Source organism: Phodopus roborovskii, unplaced genomic scaffold (genome assembly GCF_943737965.1).
Source record: "Phodopus roborovskii unplaced genomic scaffold, PHOROB, whole genome shotgun sequence".
NCBI lineage: Eukaryota > Metazoa > Chordata > Mammalia > Rodentia > Cricetidae > Phodopus > Phodopus roborovskii.
The window spans coordinates 3,457,983-3,478,649 of NW_026125543.1; the positions used below are offsets into that span (position 1 = coordinate 3,457,983).

The 20,667-nt window shown below is 40.9% G+C and overlaps 1 protein-coding gene and 1 non-coding gene across 3 annotated transcripts in view; one reads left to right on the plus strand and one right to left on the minus strand.

Moving 5' to 3' along the window:
• Window positions 1-20,667, minus strand: part of Wwtr1 (WW domain containing transcription regulator 1) — a 122,094-nt gene that overhangs the window by 27,216 nt on the left and 74,211 nt on the right. The window lies entirely within an intron of this gene.
• Window positions 6,991-7,095, plus strand: LOC127216394 (U6 spliceosomal RNA). Its single transcript, XR_007834017.1, has one exon. It is a non-coding gene; the product is annotated as a U6 spliceosomal RNA (small nuclear RNA).

A 20,667-nucleotide genomic window follows, 5' to 3' on the forward strand; every position in this document is an offset into this window, starting at 1 on the left:
AACCGTTGTTCTAGAATAGGTGACAGTGGTACCTCTGGGGAGGAGTCTGGGTGTCAAAGATGGGACACCCTCTTCCCACTCTACATCATTTAAGCTCTCCCCACATGCACATACTACTTATGTGAAACACAGGTGACTATTTTTAAATTAAAAATTCAAATAACAGGGGCTAGAGAGATGGCTTAGCAGTTAAAGGCAATTGGTGTTCTGGCAGAGGTAGGTTTCCAAGCACACACAGTACACTGGGACTCAGTGCTCTCTTCTGGCCTCTGTGGGTACCGGACATGCATATATGCAGGCAAAATATTCAAATACATAAAATAAATCTTTCTTCGAAAGTGAAGAAAACAACACTACAATTATTTGAAACAAAACAAATAAGGCTGAGAAAATAAGATCATCGGAACTAAGTCTACTCTTGCAATTACTCCTTACAGAAATGGGGAAAACAAAACCAACAGAAAGCGATCTAGAAGCCAGGAGTCTTGACTTAATCCAGTCATCCACTGCTCAACTCTGCTTCTTCTAATTGATCTATTTCCAAGAGCTACTGAGTCGCATCAAGGCTGGAGCTAATGACTTTCAAGGCAGGCTGAGCCTCTTTAAAGTCACCACCTTTGGGGGCTGGGGGAAGACAAGACGGCTACAGCAAAAAGAAGGTCACCAGGAAAACACAGTCAAAACACTGACTTTGCGATGAACAAAGTATTCCTTGGGATGATATTCCAGAACATTTCTGAGAGGAAATGATGATCCCATTTTTTGCAAGTGTACCCCAGTGCAGTATGAGACCAAACTACCATGAACTGATTCAGAAAGACTGAAGACTGTGGATCCAAGGCCTTCGCCACCCCCAAAGAAAGAAATAATCTAAGCACATAATTTCTCTACTGACAGAAAAACTCATCTAGTCCAAGTTGAGATATCTCTGTGTGTGTGTGTGTGTGTGTGTGTGTGTGTGTGTGTGTGTGTGTGTGTGTGTGTGTTCCCCCAATCTTTTTCATCTTTTGTTCTATTCTGTGGGAAGTAAATTGGTTTTCTTCTCTGTGATTGGAAATTAATAAAAATGGTGCTTCTAATTGGTGCTACTCAATATAAAAGAAAACACCAAGACAGACAAACTCTATAGCCAGCATGTAACATGTGATGCAATGGCCAGTGTCCTTGATGAAGCATTGGAGATTAGGGTTATTGAGGGTGGACCTGGCCTTCTGACCAGTGTTGCCCCGGGATGATACACAGTGACAATCTATTACCCTGTCTAGCAAACACCTTTGATCATTTGCACAAAACCTTAAGAGTAAAATGAGCTCAAAGTGGAGGGTGCTCCTGAATTCAATCCTATCTTCTGGGGAAAAGTCTTTAGTCTTGAATCACTGCTTTCTGCAGTAGTACCAGGAAACAGACAGCAGAGTGACAGTGCATAGGGAAGTATACTGGCTGATGAACAAGAGACAGGGGAGCTGTGAATCAAAGGCTACGAGGCACATCACTCAGAATGTTTCACAAATGTGGCCTTGGAGACATCCGATGGCTTGTTCTTCTGTGTTCTAGGCTTGCTTCCCCATGCTCTACACACACAAAAGGCCAACCCATAAGGCAAACAAAACGGTTAAAGTTGAATAACAAAAAACAAAAATCCTCCTAGGCAGACATGGTAGACTGTGCAAAGGAAAACCAGTATTCCAGTGGCCAGAAGCTACATGTAAGCCAAAGAAAGATACAGACATGACTTTACACCCTTCAAATTCTTCTCTACAAGTCAAACATGATGGGGGGGGGGGGGCAGGGCGGAAATATCCATGGCTATCAATGTTTCTCTGTCAAGTTCTTCTCAGCTGCTTCCCTGCTGACACCTGGAGTCTTGAAACTGAATTTTTCACAACATCTCAGCAGCAGTTTTACTTGAGTGGGTGAGGGCTTCCTAAACTCTGAGGCTTCCAGTCTATGGCACCTGTTTCCTTTTGTCCCATCCCCACCCCCAGGCTATCAGCCATGCAGACTCTCATACTGGAAGTCACTGAGCTCCTGAGTTCAATAGAAACACAGTAGCCAGCAGTGCAGTGGTGGTGCATGCCTTTAGGCCCATCACTCAGGAGGCAGAAGCAGGCAGATCTCTATGAGTTTAAGGCCAGCCTGCTCTACAGAGCCAAGTTCCAGGGTAGACTCCAAAGCCACAGAGAAACCCTGAGGAAGGAAGGAAGGAAGGAAGGAAGGAAGGAAGGAAGGAAGGAAGGAAGGAAGGAAGGAAGGAAGGAAGGAAGGAAGGACCTATGGTACCTACACTGATATACATGTATAGCTGGATGAACAAAGGGGAAAAGAAATGAATCTCTGGGAGTCCAAAACAAGAACAAGGAGGCTGTGTAAGGATGGAAAAATTTAGCCTAATTCTCCCTAGACTCTGCCCCCTAGCAGTGAGTAGGCAAAAGGTCATTCTTGACTATTTACGACAGGGTGGGTTACTGACAGCACCTGTGAGTGAATGAGAACAGGAAATGACCCATGCCACACTACCCAAAAGCCCTAGCGAAAGCAGACTTCCTGGGCAAAGCACGGGCTTGGATAGTTCAAATTGATTGGTCCGCACTGGATGCTTTGAGATGATTGGTTTGTGATGCACGGGCTTTGTTGTAACCCTATAAAAGCTGTCTGAACCCTGTACCAATGGTTCCCAGTCCTTTACCCCACATGGAGTATGGCTGCGGACCCCAGTGCACTGGAATATAAAGGACCTCATGCTTTTGCATCAAGACCGCTTCTCGTGAGTGATTTGGGGGGGGGGGGCCGCCTTTCCAGAGTCAGGGCATGAGGGTCCATGCCCTCCATGGGTCTTTCAGCTGTACTGTACAAAAACCTGAAAAACATGTCCTAGGCCAGGTGGCCAAGGTCAGCGCTAAAAGTGACAATATGTAATAATGGCATATAACTTGACATGATGAGAATACTGCTTGTTGGCTTTATTATTATTTTAATCTCGTGGTCTTCTTTCCCAAAACCATTATGCAAGTCTAACAGCAGGAGGGAATCAATTTCTAACAAAGGGGAAATATATAAACACCTAAGAATACTCCTCAAAATGATCAAGGTCATGTAAAAGGAGAGCCTAGGAAGTGGTCACAGACAAGTGACATGATAGATGCAGGCACTGTCTTGTGCTGTAAGAGATGTGGGACAGAAAAAGACATCACATAAAGGCTAATAAAATTCAAATTAAGTATGTAAGGTTTTTATTTTTTTATCCGTATTTACTTATTTCTTTGACCTTTTTCTGACAGGATCTAACCATGTATCCCTGGCTCTCCCAGAACTTGGTATATAAACCAGGGTATATAATCCTCCAACTTTGGCCTCCCAAGTACATGAGTTACCACACCAGGCTTAAAAATGTGGATTTTAATTAGCAATAATGAGCCAATACTGCTTCATTAGTTTTCACAAATACAGCACACAGATGTGAGATTTAACAGCAGATAAAACTGGATGTGGAGGTACAGAGGAATTCTAGTCAAATTTTTTTTTATAAAAGTACAGTTTCTAATTAGGGAGTGTAAATAATAATAGCAAGACAGACAGACAGACAGATGAAGAGGGACCCATAGTCCATGAAAGTAAATAGATACAAAGGAGTACCTAAGTGTGTTATGTTGTCAGTTGTGGAATGTTAAACTAGAAGAATGTATTTTACTACTGGATGTCTCAGTCTTGAATATACTCAAGAGTCCCCTTTCCCTTTCTGAGAGGGATATAAAGGTACAAACATATCTACCTTGCAGGATTCTCTCTCCTAAATAGGACAAAACTAAGAAATGCTGGCCAATTACAACTTAGTAAACATCTTGGCAAAGTGCTGAATTATGAAGAAAATTAAACATGAATCCAAATTAAGCTCCTACTACATGCTTAGCTCTTGGAAGTTTAGCAAGTTGCTTCTACCTCAAGGCCAGAGAAGGGAAGCAGCAGCCAATGATCTTGAACAAATAAATTCATGTGTCTATCAGCTGTTGTGCAAGATACAAAGTCACAGAACAAACAAACAAAAAACACACAAGTCTTGGTTGGGGGTGGACTGAGGCAGGATAATGACCTAAGCCAAGGTATAGTTTGAGACCATCTAGAATACCACAGGACTGTCTGAAAGAAAAGAAATAATATAACAGGCCAGGGGTTATAAAATATAAAAGTCTATCCAAAGTCTCCACAGACAAATGTACCCTGCTCTCTAATTTGGACAGCATATTGACAGCACTTTCTTAGCTGGGCATTGGTGGCAAATACCTTTAGTCCCAGCACTCGGGAGGCAGAGGCAGGCAGATCTCTATGAGTTCAAGGCCAGCCTGGTCTAGTTCCAGGACAGGCTCCAAAGCAATATAGAGAACCCCCTGTTTAAAAAAAAAAAAAAAAAAAAAAAACCTTGGGGGTGGGCACTTTCTTGGCCAGTGACTAACTTTTGCCACAACTCCATGTGGAGTTTCTTCCATGCCCATCATCTTCTCTGACATGCTCACTGTCATTATTAAAAAAGAAGAAGGGGGGGGGGAAGAACCTATGTTATTAAAACATCTTAAATGCCATATTCTGTAGATCTCTGAAGTGTTTGAAGATGACCTATCTAAAGTACAACTGTTTGACTTTGAAAACATATCTAATATGATTACAAGTTCAATTGTAATAAGTGACTAATTGCTAACTTGCATTTCCTTATTATCCTAAATACTTGTAATAATAACTTTCAAGGGCTAAATATTTGCATTATACTGTTAAATGAGCTGCATGGGTACAATACTTTGAACAAGACTAGAAATGTTTGTACAGTACATTCTGACAAAAACAACCTAAAATTTGTATCAATATACAAAAATATCCAAGTCAATGTAAAATTATTTAAAAACTAGTAGTTGCTCTTTTTTTTTGTTGTTGCTTGTTTTGTTTTGTTTAAAATCTACTTTTTTATCCTATTTCTATATCCCACCTTTTTCTTTTCAGGGTAGATTCAATAATCTACCCTTTTATTCTATCATATCTATATACCCCTTTTTTCTTTACAAAACAAGACTCTGAATCTAATCTCCTTTGCTTAGCTCTTTTTACTGACCATTACCAATACAACTCGTAACCAACCCACCTAAACAGTAAGTATAGAATCATAGGCCATCTGGGTTGAAACCTTTACCAACAATTCCATTCTTTCTTCTCTCCACAAACATTGAAACTGAGGTATGACCAGTCATCCTAGCTTTCCTAAAAGTGAGGTGTTTCCTGGGACACAGGGCTAATCCAGGCAGTGTCTACCAAATGTAATGGCTTGTGATGGATGCTAGGTCTGTGACTCTCAGCAGCCATAGAGCTACCTCGTCATGACAGAATTCTTATTAAACCAGTGGTCATAACTGGTATTTAAGACTAAGGCCAGCGGTTCAGGATGGGAATCAGGGTGCCTGCCCCACAACACCCACTCTTGGTGGAGGGCATATATTTTATTTACTTTGTGTAATGGGACTTTTAGTCCATTTAGACCTGTGCTCCTCAAACTTTCTTTAGTAGAAGGTTCTTTCCCAGGAGCCCCCATCTAGCTTGAAGCCAGGGTACCTAGTGTCAAGGGATTAATCAGCAGTTTGCCCAAAGCCTGGGCAGCGAGGTAGTGGAGCTGGGCTCTCCAAATTCTCTTGGGGTCACTTTCACACTACAGGCATTTTCAAACTATCGTGTTAAAATTTTACTCTTAGCATTTAGAGACTATATACTACTTTAGCTACTGCACATATCCCTTAGGGTTCTAGCATAGGCCCTTGCTCACACTTTAAAATGGATGACGTTCACCAATTCACTGATTTTAGAGCTGAAGAAACTTGGAAGGTTAAATGACTCAGCACAAATCAAACGCATACAGACTCTAACAAACTCCGGAACCCTGGAAGTGCAGGGTCACCAGACGCTGCATAGGTATTAGCTAAGGACCCTCTTACCCCTGCCCTGCCCAAACCTGAAAGTCAGAATTAACTGGTAAGCTAACCTGAAAAGGATAGATGGTTTTCTCTGTCCTATATCATGAAGGAGTCTCTCAAAGACCCGTTAAAAAGATGAGAACAACCTGGATGACATGTTGATGATGCCCTGTTTGTGTGATCTTAATTTTACACATGCAAAAGTTACCACTCTAGAATAATAATCCCCCCCCCCAAAAAAAAAGGTAGCTTTGAAAGATTATACTTCATGATCCACATCAGGGCTGTAATACCAGACCTTCTGGTCATGTAATGGTACAGTTACAAGATGTCATGCCAAAACACACAGGTGTAAATCATTTCTGACTTACATACAGACCCAGTACACCAAGTCTGCAAAATATTCCAACAGGAAGAGTGTCTGAGTGCAGCTGTTTATATGCTATGCATGGTTTAACTCATGAACTGGCCAACCCCAGGTGTCACGCAGACCTGTCTGATGGGAAACACATGTCCTCGGAGAAGGAAAGAAAACCCAGCCACACCACAGGGCAGCCTTGACTCAGTCATGACACAGTGACTGCAGACACATCTCTTGCCTTCCTTGTATCTCTCTGCTTTTGCCAACAAAGAGCCACTTGTTTCTTATTTCCCAGAAACAGTATGAATCACCCAACAAGGTCAGATAAATAAACAAACAACAAACAAATGAAGCAGCTTCTCACTTCCAGAAGCATTTTGGTTCCAAAACTTCTTTACAGAAGTTATACACAGTGAAGCCTTTATTCTAATTCTGGGTTAAGAATGCTATAAAGAAAATTCTCTGCTGGCTCAGTTGATAAGGACAGAGCTCAAGGACAGTGTACACATGGCTAAACTTGATTATCTGTTTCAAGACTTCAAACCATTTGCAGGTGCTCCAAAGGCTAAGATGTGCTTGCAACTCTCCAAAGGTTCCAGGCCCTTTTATAGTAAGAAGGCTGCAACCCAACTTGCATTTACTTCTCAGGCAACCTTGAAATCTTAGTATCAAGAAATTATTTTCGTGCTCGCTTCAGCAGCACAAATACCAAAGTTGGAATGATAGAGAAGATTAGAATGGCCCCTGCACAAGGATGACATTCAAATTCATTAATCATCCCATACTTTTAGGGGCCTCTGGCAGTAGGACCATGATACAAACCTGGTACATGAGCTAGCTTGTTGGAGCCCACTCCCTATGGTGGGATGCCATGTTCACCTTTAATGCATGGGAGAAGGGCTTGGACCTGCCCTATTGTCAGACTTTTTTGACTCCCCATGGGAGCCCTTACCTGTGAGGAGGAGTGGACTGGGAGTTGGCTAGGGGGAAGGGAGGGCAGGAGGAGGGGTGGGAGAGAGAACTGTGGTTGGAATGTAACACGAGATTTAAAAGAACAAATAAATTTAAAAAGAGAAATTATTTTCCTGCTTGTAATCCTGCCTGCCCACTTAAACAGTAACCTTATCCATAGACCAGTGCACAAGTAACTGGGCACATCCACTCTGCTTAGGACGAAGACAAATGCCTGTGCTACTGACTTGTATGTTCTCTCATGAGCACACTCTCTGGATGCACAGTTTATTAACCTAACGGGCTCTCATCATTAGAACATATCCAGAAAAAATGTGGGTGTGGTGTGTGTGTGGAAGAAGGTAACCCTCACATTTTCCTGTCATGTTCCTTTGCTCTTGCCCTTCTCCTCACCCCCCCCCCGTGTGTGTGTGTGTGTGTGTGTGTGTGTGTGTGTGTGTGTGTGTGTGTGTGTGTGTGGTGTGTGTGTGTGTGTGTGTTTACATAAAGTTGTATTAGAATGTGTAATCCCATCTAATGGCTGGAATGTCTCAAGTGTTTTCCAAAGTGATGTGTATCAGGAAGATAGCTACAGAGACACTGCATTGAGCCAACAATGTCTAGCTGGGAACAGTAGAAACTCAAGAGTTTTACTGTACCCTTCCACACAGCCTTCCTTCTGATTTTAAATGTGTTCCAGTGGCTGGGCACTCTCAGAGGAAACAACATCGCTTTACTATCTTCAGATAGTAACCATACTTTTATCCCGACATGGAAACTCTGATTCATGTCTTTCTTTTCATTAACTGAGAAAGGTTATGGTCACTTTGTACTAGTCAGCTTTGCCTGATGAGTTTTAAAACGACTCCAGGTGCAAATCATTGCAGGCCAAGCCGAAGAGCAGAAAACAGGCACCCACAAGGGGTGGAGAAAATGCTGCCCGTGGGCTAGTGTTAATCTGCTTTTCTGGATATTATACCATGTTGGTAAATATCCTTATTATGTGAAAAGGCCACACAATAGACACTAAGACTGCATGAGGTGGTCCAAGCATCGGGACAGTTTATGAAAGAGAACTTTCAGGTTAATAATCAAACATTGGAAATTACTGGCTCTGCAAGAAATCACAAAAATTCCGATGAGGCAGTAACAAAGACAGCAATGGGACATTAGCCCATAGGCAATGGGCCTTTCAGTTTAGATCTGCTGTGGGTCGGTGGGAGTTGGAAGGTAGGGGGCACAGGATTAGCCAAGGTATCAACCAAGGGTATCAAGATAGAGAAAGCTGGTCAAATTGTGGCTTTGCACATGTGTGCATTTAACATATGATTGTACCTAACTCTTAACAGGATGTCCAGTAAATGTTAATTGCCTTGGAAATAAAAAGAATCAATGTGAATAGTGGTGACTTGGGAATGTTAAACTACACCGATCATCATTTCCAGTACTCTATGGTTTGGTTTTTTGTTTTGTTTTGTTTTACTTGTTTTTGTTGTTGTTTGTTTTTCAAAACAGGGTTTCTCTGTGGTTTTGGAGGCTGTCCTGCAACTAGCTCTTGTAGACCAGACTGGTCTCGAATTCAGAGATCCGCCTGATTGTGCTTCCCGAGTGCTGGGATTAAAGGCATGCACCACCACCGCCCAGCTTTGGTTTGTTTGTTTGTTTGTTATTCAGTGATGAAAAAGACAGCTGGATCCCTTCCCTTCAGGAGACTATAGTGTAGAGAGTAGGCATACAACAGCAAGTAAGTGGTGTCTGTCCCCCCTATGGGGGGACCATAGCCTAGGAGGGGGGTGTAAAAGGTCAAAGAGACACTAGCAAACAGTGTGTTCCTAACATGAGTGGATGTTGCATTCCTGAGTTCCCACCCTAACTTTAAAGCTACAGGTAGTTGATGGCTTCTGGGGAAGGGAAAGTCCCTTTCTTTTAAGGGTGTGACTCCTGGCATGTTGACGTTCCACTGGATGTCCCCACGCAGGACACGCAGATGGGTTATTACATTAAAACAAAAAGATACAAAATTGAGGGAGGATAAGGAGATATATAGAGGTGGATCTGGGAGGAGTTCAAGGAAGGTAAAGGGGAATATGATCAAAATACGAAAGAAGTTCTCAAAGATTTAATAAAGATACCTTTAAGGTGAGAATGTTCCAAGCCTATGACCTCAGGGTTCATGTGCAAAAAAGTATACAGTCCATGTGTCCCAAGACAGAGGGCAAGGGGCAGTGGACAGGTTCTTTGTGTCCCAGAGCCTATGGAAGGTACCATGCTAGCCTCAATTCCAGAGGCATAGGAATCTCCTTCAGGCATCATGCTTGAACCACACAGGACACAGGAAACTGCCGAGTGATTCACCTAATACAACCAAATATAAAATTCTGGGGAGAAAAAAACCCAGACACAAAAATTAAGGAATCTACTGTGAACTTGCATGAAGGTCAAAGGCCTCTGAATTTAATTAATGTCTCTCATCTGCCTCTCTCAGCCCTGTGAGGAGGTTCAGGATCACAGCAGGAAAAGCATTCTGTCAGGAATGGGAGGGACAAAGCAGCTTTGCTCTTAACACACAGCAATGTCTGGCCCCAAGGAAAACCAAACAAATGCCCGGAGCTCCTCCTTTTACTGGGAAGGGCATGCCAAAAAGGGTTGTGTTCTTGACATAACCACACAAAATGCTCAACAGAAGAGCTGTGGCTCTCAATTCTCTTAAGTTTCATTCATTAATTAAACTCCTGTCATGGCTGCCTTCGGAAGCTCTGAGATCAGCCCCTGCCCTCCCGGCCAGGCTGGAAGGTTATAAGAAACCTCATGAGAACTTTCACTGTCCCCTGCTTGTTGAAGATACCCTAGACAGTTGAAGAATCACTCTTAGTGCTTTATACCCAGAAAAAAAGCATATTTCTCCTCAAAACCATATGGGCCTATCCCTGGGGAATGACCTAACCCTGTAAGGAGACCCATCAGAGCCCAGAAACTTTGAGGTCCACTCTCTCGCCACATAGAGCATTTTGGTATTCATTTTTCCCTTTAGCTTTATTGATTTGGTATACTATCCAATTTTTGACCATACTTTCCTTTTAGTCCAATTTAATTTATTCTTTTATAAAGGAGGAAAAAATAAATGTATGAAGTATCAGACTTTCTTTTTCTTTTTTTCTTTTTTTTTTTTTTCAAAGAAGAATTAGTGTTTTGACCCCGTTGGCTCATATATTTGTATGCTTAGTCATCAGAGAGTGGAACTATCTAAAAGAATTAGAAGGATTAGGTGAAGTGGCTTTGTTGGAGGAAGTGTGTCACTGGGGGTGGGTTTTGGGATTTCGAAAGCCCATGTCAGGTCCAGTCTCTCTCTGCCTGCCTACTTCAGACTAAAAGGTAAAGTTCCCAGCGACTTCTCCAGTACCAAGCTTGCCAATCTTCCTGCCATGATAATGAACTAACCTCTGAAATAGAAAGCAAGCTCTGGCTAAATGCTTTCTTTTCTAAGAGCTGCCTTGGTCATGGTGTCTCTTCACAGCAATAAATAGTGACTAAGACAATTAGCATGGTTTAATTAAGAAATGAGTATCTTAAAATCTGCACAGGAAGTCATTATAATTAAAAGACCACATCAAAAAATATGCATACACCATTTCTCAAGTACCCTGAAGAATGAAGTAGGCATACTGGCTAAATGAACTAATGAAACATGGCCAAAGCTCCCATGCTATGAGAAATGAAAATAAGTAGCACAGAAATATCCAAAGTAATGTTTCCAGAACAAATTAAAACATGCATGCAGAAGCACTCAAAGATAGTAACTAAAGTCCTTAAGCTACATGTAAAAATAGGGCAGGGAAATAAGCAAAGTCAGGTGATAACTCTGAATTCAATAAAAGCCTAGACTAGGCTAAAATTAAATGATGTAGATAGAAACACAAACATAATATGTGTCAGGTAAATAATACACTGGAAATTATCATTTGATGATCATACATCTCAGGGGAATCTCCACATCCTTGAGTACACCTCATTGACTGAAGACAGGAATGGTATCACACATCTTTAATCCCAGCACTTGGGAGGCAGAAGTAGTCAGAGCTCTGTGAGTTTGAGGCCAGCCTGGTCTACAGAGCTAGTTCCACGACAGCCAGGACTGTTACATAGAGAAACCCTGTCTCAAAAAAAGCTAAAGAAAAAAGCAAACAAACAAAAGAAAGAAAGAAAACAAACACACAAATTTTTTTCCTCGTTCTCTGTACTGAATATTAAAGCAGCCAGTGACCCAGCAACTCTGCCTCCACCTTCAGTTTTCAACCAAAATGATCCCCAGTCCTGTGGTATAAACACTGTGTGCTTCTAGAGATGATACGATAAGAACAAATCGTTTATGTTGTAGTCCTTCGAAACAAGTATAACCAAAATCTAAGTCACAGGAGGTGGAGTCTACCAAATAATTGGCCTATACAGTCTTAAAATTAAAACAAAAGTTGAGGTCCAAAAAAAACTGGAATTGGGGAATTGCCCCAGGTTAAAAGAATTTAAGGACAAGCTAGTGATACAGGTCAATGGTAAAGCATTTGTGTAGAATGACTGAGGCCCTGGGTTTGAACCCCAGCACCACAGAAAGAAAAGGAAAAAGGGGGGGGGGGCGCTCAACTAAATGCAACACATGTTCCTAATAGAAAATAAAACTCATATGGACTGCATCTTAGAAACAGAACTATATCAGTGTTAAATTTCCCTGATTCTAACACCTGTTCTGTGCTTAGAAAACAATCTAAAGTGTGACCAAATAAGGAAAAGGGCTAGGTGTCATAAAGTGATAGAAAAACTATAGAAGAATGTCCAAGGCCCTAGGTTTAATCCTTAGCAACAGAAACAAAACTGTTACTATGATGGGTGGTAGTACATACCTGTATTCAACTACAGGGGGAGGCTGAGATGGCAACTAGTTTGAGGATAGCCAGATGAGACCTTGCAGAGGAAAGAAGGAGAGAGGGAAGAAGGGCGGGAGAGAGAAAGGGAAAGAAAGAAAACAGGGAGAAAAAGAGAAGGGGAAAGAGAGACAAGAGAGAGAGAATGAAAGAGAAAAATAAAGCGATGCATATACACACAAACTAAGATGTGCTGTCAAGCACAAACTAACAAAGGATAAATACAGCAGTTCCTTGTACTGAACCTGAAACTCTCCTGAAGTTTAAGACTATTTCAAAATAAATTAAGATTTTTCTTTTTCCTAAATAAAAAACTAGGCAACCAACCATACCCCAAACTCAACAGATTTTGCCTGGCAGGGTCTAGAGAAACTGTTAGCACTCAAGCCAGGGTTTCCATTACATTCTTGGGCTTTGAGGATACCCCTGTTAAACAATGAGTTTTGTTAAATGACTTGAGTTTTCAAGCACAGACCCCTGGTTGTGAAAAGACCCACTTCATGCTTATAAGTGTACATGGAAGTGTGTCTGTGTGTGTGCTTAAACCTTATATTCGATACCCCCCCCCAAGCTCCCAATCCAATTGTGACTAAAAAATAAAAACAGCTTAGTAAGGCAAGATGCAGAATTCAAAACCACCTAGCCTTTCTGAAGAAATCCTCTGCAAAGTGCTCCCTGAGGACAACACACCCAGGTCAGGAAATTGAACCTGGGGCACCAAGAATTTTCATAGTTAACAGTAGAGACCTGATATGAAAGCCTTTACTTTTCCAATCTCAGAACTGTAACTCTGTGCTACTGTGACCTTAGCACAGAAAGAAAACAAAACACCACAAAAGAGGCCAAGTGGGGGATGCAGAAGAAGCCAGCAACCATTAACATGTAGAGTAACAGATGACTTAGCCAACACCATTTTGTCATCCATATAATTTAGGCCTCAAAATTTCCTCAGATTGCAAGAAAATATTTCGTATGTTTAAGAGAAGACTGGTCACAAAGAGAGCACAAGCATACGATGTGTGATGGGGATCTAAGAAGAGAGACCTCTTGGGAGCATCCCTAGGTCTGGTAGCCCAGACAGCAGCAACAGAAACACAGTAAAAATGGAACAGCACTGGGCACTGGTCTGTGAGGATGGATGGAATGGTCCAATGACAGTGAGGGAAAGGCTACAGCTCTAATTAGTTCCAGCATTGACAAGAGTGGACAAACTGGACAAATGTTTGTCTTGATATCTTGAGGATGATATTTGGAATAACTAAATGGAACTAAGCCAGAACTAAGCCGACCATGTATGTACGGGTCTCTTTTTTTCTTTCTTTTCCAACTTTATTCTTTCCAGCTCTGCAAATATTTAAGTCTTGGCGAAGTTCAAAACTCACAACTCACCCTTCTCTGATGTCTGAGAAATATAATATGGAAAAGGGAAAGAAAATAATTCTCACTGAGATTTCCATTTACAGTTTAGAAGAAAACATCTGGACACACAGGTAGGAAGCATCTGGATACACAGGTTGAGAAACAGAACCTTGAGAAAACATACTCCCACAACTATTGGAAATTGCTTTATTAAAATACCAATAGCACAGGGCCTGGAGAAGACACGGCAGTAATGAGCACTTGTTCTTACAGAAGACCTGAGTTCACTTACATGGCAGCTCATATTAGCTCATAATGATCCATACCTCCAGTTCTAGAAGGCTTTTCTGACCTCCATGGGAACCAAGCATGCTATGGTGTACAAGACATAATGGGTACGCAAAGCACTCATACACAAATAAATAAATAAATAAATAAATAAATAAATACAGGGGGAGGGGAGAGGGGTAGAGGCAAAACTCCCATATACGTAAAATTTTTTTACAAAATTGTATGAACAAAAAAGTTTGAAAACACACATTACTGGCTGACATATGGGGAAAGAAAATCTTTACTGGTTTAACCTTTTAGGAAAGAAATTAAATAAGAATTACGAAAGTTATAAATAGACATACTCTCAAGAATTCTATTTGAGCAAACTTACCCTCTACATAAATATTGCATGTCTCTAGGATTTACCTACAAGGTTGCACATTGTAGCATCGAACAACCAGCTAAGTAAGTATCAACATGAGGAGTTGGTTAAACAAAGCACACATACCGATTGTGCCCACTATGAGTCAGTTAAGAAGCTCTCTAATACACACTGAAGTTATTAAAAAGAAATATGCACCCATGCAAGGATGTGTGCATAGCATAGAAAGCTGCTGCTGCTGGTGTCTATGGGGAGACTTACTGTTCATGTTACTCTGAACCAATTTGGGCTTTTCTGCCCTATACTAATGTGTCTTATTAATGAAGATGCCTCATCAAAAGGTATTACATATGGGAACACAGAAGTGGATCAGAGGTTAAGAGCACTAGCTGCGCTTTTAGAGGACCTGGATTTGATACCCAGCACCAATAGCTCACAGCCACCTGCAACTCCAGCTCTAATGCCTTCCTCTGGTATTAGGCACAAAAGTGGTGCACAGGTATTCATGTATCCAAAGCACCCATACACATAAAACAAAAAGACATTACATGGAAAAAAAAAGAGCCCTGAAATTTAAAGATTTATGATATACTAATTCTTTGTTTTTGTTTTTCGAGACAAGGTGCCTCTGTGTAACAGCCCTAGCTATCCTGGAACTAGCTCTTTAGACCAGATTTATTAAATTTCTGAAGCAGACCACAAAAAAAAAAAATATGTAGAGGATTTTCTGACACACAAAATTAACTCATTGTATGTCTAAGGTAAACATGTGGGAGTCAAAGGACAACCTCCAAGAACTGGTTCTGTCCTCTACCATATGGGTTCCAGGGATGGAGCTCAGGTCATCAGGCTTTGAGGCCAGCACCTGTCACACTGAGCCAAGACAAGTATGTCAGGAAACAGAATGATTCTGTATAGCAAAATTACAGCAGCTTTTTTTTTTTTTTTTTTTTTTTTAATTCTCTTTGTTAATGTTGAACAACATTAGCTGTAGTGATCAAATAGCCATTACTTCCTGGTTGGCAGGCCTTCTTAAATCTCACTGTCTCAAATATTTTTATTTTTGTTGTTGGGTTTTCTCTCTTTAGTACTTAAATTAGTACTTAGAGTACCCACCAAGGCTTTTGTTCTGCAGGCCTCTCATATGATATTATTTTGCTAACTTCATCATGGAAAACTGTTCAGACAAAGCATGGAAGAACAGCTGTCCCTGACCACCACCAACTGCAAAACACCCAGGGAATAAATTTAGACTTCTAGAAAGGAAAAGGAAACCAATCAGTTGATACGCCAGTTTTGGGGTGGTTCGTGGGTATGAAGATCACAGAAGGGAAGAGAAAATACACCAGGGACCCAAAGCTGACATCAGAGAGCAATGTCCAAGTGTCATTCAACACTTACCAATTTGGAGCAATGACAGCCATCCCAGAATTATTGGTGTGGGGGCGGGAGGGCTGGGGAGGAGGTGAGGCTCCAACTTTATGGGGCAGAGATCTTCCACAGCAGGGGATGTTGCCAAGGAAGACAGGTGACAGACAGGATTTAAACTATCAAAGTCTTCTCAAAACTCCCAACAGAGGCATTTACTATTCGAAGAACAAATTTATTCAACTATGTATTTTAAAATTATCCATTTCCTTTATAGTTAGGACGTTGGATTTTGTGTTATTTTATTTCCCTGTATTTTCTCTCCAAGTAGATTATGTTTCTTTTATTGAGTGAAAAGTTTGGGTTTTGTTGTTTTTTAAAAAGAAAGTTTTTTCTGGTGGGAAGGAAACAAGGAAAGGCCCTGGGTGAAGTGTAGGTCAAGTCAGGAATGTTCTTCACTGGATTCTAAGGTTAGTGAGGCCTAGCCTGGGATGATTACTGCTAAAACAACAGTTCAGCATCAAGTGTCCCCCTTCTTCCCAAAGGAGCATCCTGGACCACTGGTACTACTAGAAGGATCATTGCCTGGAAGTCCTATGTTTGTACATACATTCGTTTCTCTTAAGGGGGTCCTATGACTGGCCGAGGCAGCTTTCAAAGCAATGAGAACGGCAAACGTTCCTAGGTCAACCTTACATCTCGAAGCCTCAGGTCTGCCATGGCTAAGACAAAAGAACTATGTCATGGTCTCTTTGTAAAAAGAAAGAAACACTTTCACATTGCTAAATGACTTTAGTATTTATGTCTCAGAAATGTCACACTGTGCAGAAGGGGACACTTTCCCTCAGCTGGAATTCACAATGTGAATGCCATCCCAAAACTCCTCTGTCCCTATTCAGACAATGACAGGACTGGGGCCAGATTTTCTTCCAGGTACAACAGGCAAAAGCACAATTCTTTAACAAAAGTGCCTGGCTGACAAAAGCTGCCACACCCAGCTGCAACCAGCATGGTGGTATATTCTTATAATCTCAGCACTCAGTAAGAGTAAAGCATCCATTGAGGATACAGGGACCAGGAAAAACTAATCCTTCAGATCACAAGAATAGTTATAACAATGCATTTCCTTGTGAACTTGCTGTTCAGCAGGTACCAAGGCATGGACTATCGAATTCCTCAAGTCAATACTATCATGAGGATCCAATCATTAGCATCATTTTTCAGGCTCAGGAATTAAATTACTGACTCAACAAAAGAAAACTAATAATAAAATAAAAGCCTAACACAAGAGAAGCTCAGTCATGAAACACACATTACCCCACTATACAAAACAGCTCCCTAGTGTCCCCTCATCCAGGTCTACACCCTAGCAAAGGGCTGAACTTGGTAGGGGGCTCCATTTTCCACACACCCATTGCTCTATATACTATAATACTACTTAATGTAAGCATCTTTTCTTTTGTCTCATATTTCTTTTTTTTTTTTTTTTTTTTTTTTTTTTTTTTCCCTGCCATAAAAAATTTTTGGAGTCTCTTTGTAGCTCTGACTGGCCTGGAATTCACTGTGTGGGTCAGGCTGGCCTTGAACTCAAGGAAATCTGCCTGTTCCTGCCTCCCACTTGCTGGAATTACAGGTAGAGTCACTTCACACAACTGCTTTTTAAAAATGGAATAATTAAAGTCAATAGCCTACTTCAACCACAAAATTTTGTCTGTTTTATGTTATGGGGGGTGAGGGGATGGACTTGCACATGTATAGTCCTTTTCCTCCTTCCCTGGGTTGCTCAGAAGAGAGGACACTTAACATACTGACAGTCCCCAAACAACAGTACTCACAGGACTCGAACCTAGAGATCTGTCGTCTCTCCTATCTGAAGTTCCCTAGTATCTTCCTTCCTCCATTCCCCGGGAATGTCTGGTAATTCAGACTTAAAAGCCAACAATCTACTTAAACAAAAATCAAATAGCAAAACCTTCCAGTCAACCAAATGTGGAAAACAGGAAAATTAAAACAAGTTGAAAATTATACCATGCTGGGAGTGATTATTTGATTTAAAGAAGAAAGTAGGTTTCTACAAAATTTCCCCTTCAGAAGCAATTTCACACTAGAAAATAGAAGGAGTCTGAACATATAGCCACCCTGTCAGCCTGCAGAGTCCCCATTACAAAGTCACTAATTTTGAGATAGAGATAAGCAATAGGCCTCCCCTGGAACAACTAAAACATGAGTAGACACACAAGCTCAACTTTAGGAAGACACCCAGAGAGCACTTGGAACTCACTAGATATCTGGTTAAGAAGCATCTTGGGATCCAGGAACAAAGAAAGGCACAAGCCTACAACAGAATGCTTAGGAGGCCTAAGCAGGAAGTTGTCGGTCATCCTGTCCTATAAGCCCAGCTACAGGTCAACCTGGCCCAGCCTCACAAACACAAAACAAGAAGTATGGTGTGCACACCTTTAATCCCAGCACTGCCAGCGCTGAGAGACAGAGGAAGCAGGTAAGTTCTAAACCAGCCTGGCCTGCAAGAGTTCCAGGCTAAGCAGGGATACCAAGGAACCCTTGTCTCAAAAAAAAAAAAAAAGGAGAAGTAGGAAGAGCCATGTCATCCTGGGGCATGGCCAGATTGGTTCCATCCCAACCATATAAGGTTGGCTCAACACATGAAAATAAATGTAATATAATATATACAAACAGACTTGAGAATGTAAAGTTTTTAAGCATCTCCATGGATGTAGAAAAGACCTTCATGTAGATCCCTCATATAGTCTTAGAGAATTATAATCAATACCACAAAGAGAACATTTCTTTAAAATTAAAACGGAGACAAGGGTGCTACTCTTTCCTTGCCTGCTGAAACAGTGCTTGAAGACTTGCTTAGAGGAAGAAAGAAAATAGATACAAATAGGAAAAGATGGTGTCAAAGTACTATTATTTGTAGATGACATGATCCTGTACTTAACAGACACTAAAGAAAGCTCTTTTTCTTTTTTTTTTTTTTTTTTTTTTTTTTTTTCACGATGTAGCCCTGACTGTCCTGGAACTCACTCTGTAGACTAGGCTGGCCTCAGACTCAGAGACACACCTGTCTCCCTCTCCCAAATGCTGAAATTAAAAAGGCATGCACCACCATCACCAGTCCAGAAAATTAAGTTCTTAAGTTCTTTTTTCCTTCTTTCTTTTTGTTTTTCTTGTTTTGTTTTGTTTTGTTTGGTTTGTTGGTTTTTTGAGACCGAATTTAGGATTTCTCTGTATTGTTTAGGAGCCTGTCCTGGAACTCGCTCTATAGACTAGGCTGGCCTCAAACTCATGGAGATGCATCTGCTTCTGCTTCCCAAGTGCTGAGATTAAATGCATGCGCTACCAACGCCTGGCTAGAAAATTCTTAATACACACTTTCATCAAAGTAGCAGGATATAAAATAAACATACAAAAATCAGTGGCTTTTTATATATGCCAATAATAAACTTGCCACGTTAGTTAAAAAAATAAAACTCTTCAAAATTAATATTCTAGGAGGTGCTAGTTTCACCAAGAGAGTGAACGACTTCTATGATGAAAACATTAAAAATATTGAAAATGGCTGGTCGGTGGTGATGCACATCTTTAATCCTAGCACTCAGCACTTGGGAGGCAGAGACAGGTAGATCTCTGTGAGTTCGAGGCCAGCCTAGTGTACAGTGTGAGTTCAGGATAGGCTCCAAAGCTGCAAAGAAACCCTATCTCAAAACTAGGAAGGAGTGGGAGGAAGAGACTGAAAATGAGGGAAAGACTTCTTATCTTTATGGAAAAACAATTATGGAAAAATACTGTAAAAATGGCTATATTAGCTTAAGTGATTCAAAATTTCAAATGAATTCTTCACAGGACTAGAAAAACAATTAACAGCCTAAAAGCTACATGCATGGAACAGAAAGAACCCTGAACAGGCAAAGCAGAAAGAGCAATGCTGGGCTGTCATAATACTTGGTTTCAAATTATACTATGGAATCACAGTAACAAAAACTGTAAGGTATAGGAACAAAACCAGACATGAATAACAAGGAGCAGAAGATCCAGGAAAAAAACTCACACAACTAGACATCTTAATCTCTTTGATTTTGCACTTTGGCATTTTTTAAATTATGTGTATGTGTCAGGGTATAGGTGTAGATAAGTGCCAATGAGGGCAGGTAGGCCAGAGGCACTGGATTCCTCTGGATCCGGAGTTCCAAGAGGACAAGAGTACTTGTTGCTCTTTTAGAAAACCAGGGCTTGGCTTCCAGAAAACACGGCAGCTCCTCACTGCTTCAATCTAATTTTGACACCCTCTTCTGGCCTCCAAAGGTACCAAATATATACATGATACACATAAAAACATGCAGGCAAACACATAAAAAGTTCATTTTAAAAAGAATAGGGGTGTATGTTACTGAATTATGTGCCAGCTACTATTGATACAATATTCACAAACAACCACACCCATTCAGGCTTATATATACTTAAGATTAACCTTTAAAAGGTGCTAATTCTATTCTCCGTGACTAATGCAAGTATCTGTATTTTGACATTGCTTTCACATGTACCTAAATAACCTTCCTTCCACTAAGGGGTAATATTACTTAAATTCACCTGGCAGCTACATTCCCCTGACAAGTGCCAGAGGTCTAAATTTAATAATTAAGAGAGAGGAAGAGGGCATGTCCTTCTTTTTAATTCATAATAAATAAAGAATATGAGCCACAGGAAGTACTGGGACTTAAAATAAAATGTTCTGAGTAAGTGATTTAATTCTGGGATCATGCTTCTGTGTTGGGTACACAAGACAATGGATGAACTGCAGAGATGATTCAGTGCTTAAGATCAGTGGCTGCTCTTCTAGAGGATCAGGGTTCAATTCCCAGCACCGATGTGGCAACTCACAACTGTCTGTAACTCCAGTTCCAGAGGATCTGACATCCTCTTGAGGTCTCCATAGGTACCAGGCACACAAGTGGTACTTGTACATACATTCAGGCAACATATCCATATACATAAAATAAAACTGAAATTGAAATTTAATTTAAAAAAAAAAGAAGAAGGTTGGCTCAGAGGTTAAGCATTTCCCTAGCATCAGACTCAGGGTTCAACCCCTAG